At 38.6% G+C, this 8,440-nt stretch overlaps 1 pseudogene; it reads left to right on the top strand.

The window, feature by feature from the left end:
• Positions 7,157-8,228, top strand: LOC102187512 (annotated as a pseudogene).

Here is an 8,440-nt window from a genome sequence, read left to right as displayed (position 1 = left end):
TCTAGCTTGTGCTTCATCCAGTCGTAATACTCCAACTATCATAAAGTTCTGCTTATTCACATGCTAGCAAGGTTATACTCATAATCTTTCAAGCTAGACTTTCAGCAGTAAATGAATTGAGAACTTCCAGATGTACAAGCTGGCTTTAGAAAAGGAAACCAGAGATCAAATTCCCAACATTAATTGGATCATGGAGAAAGCAAGGGTATTCCAGAAAAACCATCTACTTCTGCTTCATTGACTACACTGAAGCTTTTGTGTGGATCACAGCAAACTGTATAAAATTCTTAAAGAGACTGGGAATTCCAGATCACTTACCTGTCTTTCAAGAAACCTGTATGTGGGTCAAGAAGCAACAGTTAGAACCTAACATGAAACAACTGACTGGTTCAGAACTGAGAAAGGAGTACAACAAGCTGTATATTGTCATCCTGCTTATTTAACTTATATACAGAGTACATCATGTGAAACAACAGACTGGATGACTCACAAGCTGTAATCAAGCTTTCTGGGAGAAATATCAACAACCTCAGATATGCAGATGATACCACTTTAATGGCAGAAAGTGAAGAGGAACTAAAGAGCCTCTTGAGAGGGTGAAAGAGGAGATAAAAAACCTGGCTTAAAACTCAACATTCAAAAAATAGTTCATGGCACTCAGTCCTTTCACTTCATGGCAAGTAGATGGGGAAAAAGTGGAAACAGTAACAGATTTTCTTTTCTTGGGCTCCAAAATCACTGCAAAGCATCTACTTCTGCTTTATTGACCATGCCAAAGCCTTTGACTGTGTGGATCACAACAAACTATGGAAAATTCTTAAAGAGAAGGGAATATCAGACCACATGACCTACTCCTGAGAAATATGTATGCAGGTCAAGAAGCAACAGTTAGAACCAGACATGGAACAACAGATTGGTTCTAAATAGGGAAAGGAGCACGTCAAGGCTGTATATTGTCATCCTGGTTATTTAACTTACATCATACATCATGTGAAATGCCAGGCTGGATGAAGCACAAGCTGGAATCAAGATTGCTGGGAGAAATATCAATAATCTGATATGCAGATGACACCACCCTTATGACAGAAAGTGAAGAAGAACTAAAGAGCCTCTTGATGAAAGTGAAAGAGGAGAGTGAAAAAATTGGCTTAAAACTCAACAATCAAAAAACTAAGATTATGGGATCTCGTCCCATCACTTCATGGCAAATAGATGGGGAAACAGTGAGAGACTTTATTTTGGAGGGCTCCAAGATCCCTGTAGATGATGACTGCAGCCTTGAAATTAAAAGTCACTTGCTCCTTGGAAGAAAAGTTATGACCAACCTAGGCAGCATATTAAAAAGTAGAGACATTACTTTGCCAACAAAGGCTAATCTAGTCAAAGCTATGTTTTTTCCAGTAGTCATGTATGGATGTGAGTTGGACTATAAAGAAAGCTGAGCATCAAAGAATTGATGCTTTTGAACCGTGGAGAAGACTCTTGAGAGTCCCTTGGACTGCAAGGAGATCCAACTAGTCCATCCTAAAGGAAACCAGTCCTGAATATTCATTGGAAGGACTGATGCTGAAGCTGAAACTCCAATACTTTGGCCACCTGATGCGAAGAACTAACTCCTTTGAAAAGACCATGATGCTGGGAAAGATTGAAAGAGGTATGAAGGGGCTGACAGAGAATGAGATGGTTGGATGGTATCAACAACTTAATGGACATGATTTTGAGTAAACTCTGGGAGTTGGTAATGGACAGGGAGGCCTGGTGTGCTGCAGTCCATGGGGTCACAAAGAGTTGGACACTGAGTGACTGAACTGAAAATCACTTGGATGGTGACTGTGCTGTGCTAAGTTGCTTCAGTTGTGTCTGACTCTTTGGGACCCTATGGAGTGTAGCCCCCCAGGCTTCTCTGTTCATGGGATTCTCTAGGCAAGAATACTGGAGTGGGTTGCCATGCCCTCCTCCAGGGGATCTTCCTGACTCAGGGATGGAACCTGTGTGTCCTTCACTGGTACTAGTGCCACTTTACCACTAGTGCCGCCTGGGAAGCCCCATGGTAGTGAACACAGCCATGAAACTTAAAAACTCTTGCTTCTTAGAAGAAAAGCTGCGACAAACCTAGACAATATAGTAAAAAGCAGAGACATCACCTTGACGACAAAGGTCCATATAGTCAAAGCAATGGTTTCCTCCAGTAGTCATGTATGAATGTGACAGTTAGACCATAAAGAAGGCTGAGCACAAAAAAACTGATGCTTTCAAATTGTGGTGCTGGAGAAGACTCCTGAGAGTCCCTTGGACTGCAAGGAGATCAAATCAGTCAATCCTAAAAGAAATAGACCCTGATACTCATTGGAAAGACAGATGCTAAAGCTGAAGCTCCAAATACTTTGGTCATCTGACTCATTGGGAAAGACCCTGATGGTGGAAAAGACTGAAGGCAAAAGAAGGGGCAGAGGGTCAAATGGTTAGTATCACTGACTCAATGGATGTGAATTTCAGCAAACTCTTAAAGATAGTGGAGGTCAGAGGAGCCTGGCACGTTGCAGATCATGGGGTCATAAAAAGTCAGACCCAACTTAGCAACTGAATGACAAGTCAGTCAGTGATCAAATAGAGTGTCTTAAGAGAGAAAGTTGGATGGGTAGACAGCTGGTTACAGACTGAAGAGAAGGAGAAGCCTTGAGAGACCAGGAATCAATGGGTTATGAAAAGGGAGGGAGGAGAGTTCTAGGATGACTTCCCAGTTTCCATCTCAGAGGTTGACTGGATCCAGTGGCTGACATGAGGGGCACAGGGTAAGGGTGTGTCTGGAGGCACATGGTCATTTTGATTTGGGTCTCTCCATTTCCTTGAGAAAGGCCAGTTGTGGCTTAGGGAGCCTGTTATTGCCTTCCCAATTATATGAATTTATGGAAGGCACCTAGAAAAGTCCCTGTCACACAGTAAGTGCTCAGTAACTTAAATGAAGAAAACAAGTAAGAAGTACAGAGACTTACAGCAAGATTCATATATACTGCACTGCCTCTGTTCATAAGATCAAGATCAGTGTGTGGCCCACTGACTCTTAAAGGCAGTATACCAGAAACTTCTGACAGAACTAAACCTCAGCCTTCCAAAAGGAGGTTATTAAAGAGTGTGAATATAAACATGCAAAAATAGAGCTCACTGTTTGTAGCCTGGTCTCCTGCAAAGAAAAGCATGGATGCAGCAGAGGGATCTTAGCAATTTATTCCCATCAAAAGGTATTTGGATTGCATCATTTGTTTGAAGAATGCGTACTGTGAACTTTGAAAATCACCTCATTGCCTGATACCACGGAGGAAGTCACCAAAGTTGTGAATTTTCTTTGTTCTTGTGCTTTTATTATTGTTGGTTTACTGAAATTTTAGAAGATGAAACAGAGTATGAAAATATTATTTATATCGATGCTGTTGGGTAGTGAAGTCATGGAAAATTTGCTTGAGAGGTTTACTGAACTGCTTCTCCACCATAGGGAATTAAAAAGCTTTGAAGGACTCAACTCTTCAGACCTCAGGCCACTCATATCTTCTGTATGTGACAAGACTTGTAAACACTCTGATCCTGAAAGTGAAACACTGCTGATGCATTGGATGGAGGAAGTACTCATGTTGAGCTTAAGCTGGATGTGTGAACTAAGTGACTGACCGCTGGAACCTGCTTTCATTTCTTATTGTTTCAGTACTCTGAGCACAGTGAAATCTTTACCAGCTGAGCCACAAGGGAAGCCCAATGAAATCACCAACAATAAAGAAATACAGTGCTATCTGATGGTCATAAAGTCACATTTCAGGAGACATTCTCAGATTTTGATATGAATGGTATGAAATTTGGTATGAATTTTGTTATGTTATATATATATGTATATATATATATGTTATATATATATGCTATGTTATATGTATGTATGTATGTATATGTATGTGTGTGTATATATATATAAAAGAAACCTCCTTTTAAATTTGTATAGAGAAGGGGAAAAAATCTAATACTTGTTGGGTTTCCTCCTGCCACTTAAGAGAGAGAGAAAAAAATGTCTGACACTCACAGTATATTTCCTCTGTTTGAAGACCCCTGGCTTTCCTGCCTGTTACCCTCTAACATATATATATATATATATATATATATATATATATATATATATATATATATATATAACCATTTTGAAATTAATATCTATTGAGTGCTTATATGTTCCAGGCACTAGTCTAGGTGTTTTACATGTACTAATTCATTCAAGTCTCACAACAAACCTATGTGATAATTTCTAGAACTGTTCTCATTTCACAAATATTAAAATGGAGACACAGTAAGGTTAAGAAGTAGGGGAATCCAGACTCTAACTCTGGCAGACTCTAACTCTGGCAGACTCTAACTCTGACTTTTGTGCTATTAACCACTCTGTGTAAACTTGAAGATGTATCTAAATCACCAAACATCAACCTTATCAGTGGGACTTCATTTCCATGGAACTGATTATAGTGAAAGTTAATCACACTCACCAAGAAAATCAATTTTCCTAGAATTGTAGAAAGCACTGGATAAATTCCCAAACTTAAAATATCCTACAATGTAGTCTGACTTAGCAATACTTGAGTGCATTTTCTTTTTCTAAAGAAACCATTGAGGTCAGTGCCAAGAACCCTCAGTAGTGAGTAAATCTGGATCCTGTGTTGAGATATGACCTGCTGGAGCACCCTCTACAACTCCATTTGTTATATACCTGTCCTCATGGACTTCATCAATCCTCTTAAAATCAACCCACATTTAGCATAGGCCCATAAGAATGCACTTTGTATAAATTATTAATCTAACTGCTTTTATATTGCTTTTGTGTTGTCCTTAAATTGTTCAGTCAGCTTCGCTGTTGTTGTTATCTTTTAAGTTATGGACTTCATGTTCTGAAGTATAGCATAGTAGTTTAGTGATTGATCCTCTCATTAAAGAAAACTAAAAATACTGGACAATATAAATAATTAAAAACTCTTTTAAAATGAACCAATAGATTGGGAAAATATTACAGGTAAATTCAGAAGCCTTAAAATCACATAAAAACCAGAAAGATAAACCTGTACTAATGTCAGCATTTATAATGAGTTTCAATTTTCACATATCTTGCAAGACATAGAGGGTTTGTTAAAAGGAAAGAGACTAATAGGAGTCTATACTCCCAGTATAAATCCATAAACCTAGAGCCCAAAGGCTACAATTCATTACAAGGGTGAATTAAAGATAAATCAGTGTCATGCCCAGCTGCCTTAAATCTGGGACTAAATAGAAGAAAAGCATTTCTTTTGAGAATTAGTAAGTACCAGCTAGACCTTGTGCAGATTTGTGGCCCACAATTCACACTATCCTGGGGGTTCAAAAAATCTAAAGCCAAACATTTATATTTTTGTATGATCCTGAGCTAGCAATGTCCTCAGGTGCTTGGCAGTAGCAAATAGAAAATATCACAGAAGAAAGTAATTTCAATCCAAGCATCAGAGAATTCCCACAGATACAGGTTTAAGAAACATGAGCTTACCAAAAAATCAAAAAACACAAGGAAACAAGATACCATGAGTGAGGTCCCAGAAGGGAAAAAGTAGAGGGTGTATAGTGGTTCACAGCCTAGGGCAACTTTGCCCTCCAAAAGACATTGTTGGTTGTCACAGCTAGGAGGAGAATGTGTATGCTCTTGGCATCTAGTGTGCAGAGCCCAGTTGCTGTCAAACACTCTCTAATGTGCAGGACAATCTTCTACAGTAAAGTCTTCTCTGGTTCAAGATGTCAATAGTGTTAACACTGAGAAACCCTGAGAGAGTAGAATCATGCCTACAAGCCTTCTATTTTGGATCTGAAAAAACATATATAATATGTATAAACTTAAGGAAAATTAAAATATCCAAAAACAGCAATTGAACTAAAAAACAATTGAACTAAATTGTAAAACAATTGAAAACAGTTGAACAACTGTAAAACAATTGAACTAAAAAATTCAGTGGAACAAACATTCTGAAAAATAGCTTGGGATTATCTAGTAAAATTAAAGACATACACAATCTGTGACCCAACAATTCCACTCCTAGTACATAGCCTTGAGAAATTCATGAACATGTGTTTCAATATGCATTGTTGAAAATAGTGCCTCCATAAAAAGGGGGAAAGACTAATCCAGATATCCATCAAAAATAGAATAAAAAGTGTAATATCTTCATGAACTGTACTGCCTCAAAGCATGGAAAGTAAGTGAACCACAGGTACAAACATGGATTAATTTTCAAATATCATGTTGAATAAAAGATGTAAGACCCTAAATATAAGATGTGAAGATGTATACGATCTAAAGATGTAAGACTAAATATAGAGTATTACATTAAAACATACAAACAAAAATGGATATAGGTGGTAAAACTGTTAAGAAAAGCAAAGAAATTATTAGACTAAAGTCAGAGTGATGATTATCTCTCATGGAGGAAGTGGTGGTTGAGGATCAGGAACAGAGACAGAAATTCTGGACTTCGGTAAAGTTCCATTTGTAGGGTGATTACTTAGCATTTGTTTCATAATTAATTGTTAAGCTGTGAAAGTGAAAATGTCGGTCCCTCGGGTGTGTCTGACTCTTTGCGGCCCCGTGAACTGTAGCCCTTCAGGCTCCTCTGTCTATGGAATTCTCCAGGAAAGAACACTGGAGTGGGTTGTCATTTCCTTCTCCATTTATATTTTGCACTTTTCTGAACTGTGTTACATTTTCTCAATTAAAAAAAAAAGTTTGAAAAAGGCATTTGAAAAATGAAATGGACAGGTTAAACACCAGCTTAGGAAAAGCTGAAGTGAGATTTACAATATTGGAAGACAGATCTAAAGAAACTCTTCAGAACACAGTTCAGAGAGACAAAGAGATAAAAAGTAGGAAAGAAAGACTGAATTGGAATTCTAAAGATGTGAGACAAAGAGGGGCAGTATTTGAAGAGCTAAAGGCTGAAAATTTCTCAGAACTGAAGAACAAATAACTGACAAAATTGGGAAGCCCAGCTAATCACAAGCAGTTTAAATAAAAAGTATATACACCTATAACATATATGGAAAATTTCATAATGTATAAAATTTTAAAAAGGGCTCCATGTAGCTCTTGGTACTTGACCTGACTTCTGTCAAAATGTCTCCTGTTCCTGAATTTCTGTGCAAGCAAGGCATGAACGGTATCCACACTACACCTTTAAGTACAGACAGGTCAGTCAAAGCATAGGACAACTCTGATGATGAATAGAATGCTTTGAACATTGAAACAGCCATCAAGACCAAAGGTATGGATGAGGTTTCTATCATCCACATTTTGACCAAATGAGGCAATGAAAAGAGACAGGATATTGCCCACCAGAGAAGGACTGAAAAGAAACTTGCATCAGCACTGAAGTCAGCCTTGTCCAGCCACGTAAAGATGGTGATTTGAGAACTACTGAAAACACTTGCTCAGTATTATGCTTTGACTTGAAAGACTCCATGAAGGGGCTGGGGTGCAATGAGGACTCCCTGAGATTATTTGCTCAAGGACCAACCAGGAGCTACAGAAAATTAACCGAGTCTACAAGGAAATGTACAAAATTGATCTGGAGAAGGACATTATTTCTGAAACATCTGGTGACTGCTGCAAGTAGTCAGTTGCCCCTGTAAAGGGTAGAAGAGGAGAGGATGGCTCTGTCATTACGTACTAACTGACCAAGTTACCTGCAGTCTCTATTGTACTAAAGAAAACGGGAGAGAACTGATGTTCTTAATGGATAAACATCATGACCAAATGGAGTGTGAGTCACCTCCAGAAAGTACTTGAAAGGTACAAGAGTTATGTCCCTTAGAGACTTATAAACATATTAGAGAGCATAAAGAAAGAGGTCAAAGGAGACTGGGGAGATGATTTCCTAAACCCGGCCCAGAGTATTCATAATAAATTCCTGTATTTTGCTGCATATGACTCCATGAAGGGCAGGCCCTCATTATAAGCGCTTGATTCGAATCATGGTCTCCCACAATTCCAAGCTGCTGTGCTACTACATCCAGCAAGACACCAAGAGTGACTACCAGGAAGTGCTCCATGCCTGTGCGTTGGGGATGGCTTAAGCACGAGATAGCATGGACATCCAGAAGTGGTGTTCCTTTGCTTCCAGCCAACAGTCCTAGAAAATCAGCTTGCCACAAACAGCCCCCTGTGCCCATTCCCTGTGAGGATGATGTTAGTATTGCTCCCCTTGGTCCCAACCTTATTTTAGTTGCCCAAGCATTTCCTGCCTTTCCTGTCTAGTCTTTCTTTTTATCCAAAAAAAAAAAAAAGAACATTTCAAGGAATTGGAAGTGCCATCTCTGATGTGAAACACTTTGCCTCTTGTGTACTATGTCATAATGTTATAAACAGATGGATAAAATAAATTTTTATTTTAAAAATTAA

The sequence above is a fragment of the Capra hircus genome, chromosome 16 (assembly GCF_001704415.2).
Source record: "Capra hircus breed San Clemente chromosome 16, ASM170441v1, whole genome shotgun sequence".
Lineage (NCBI taxonomy): Eukaryota > Metazoa > Chordata > Mammalia > Artiodactyla > Bovidae > Capra > Capra hircus.
Note: the sequence above shows the minus strand (reverse complement) of the source record. Positions and strands in the feature narration are given on the sequence as shown.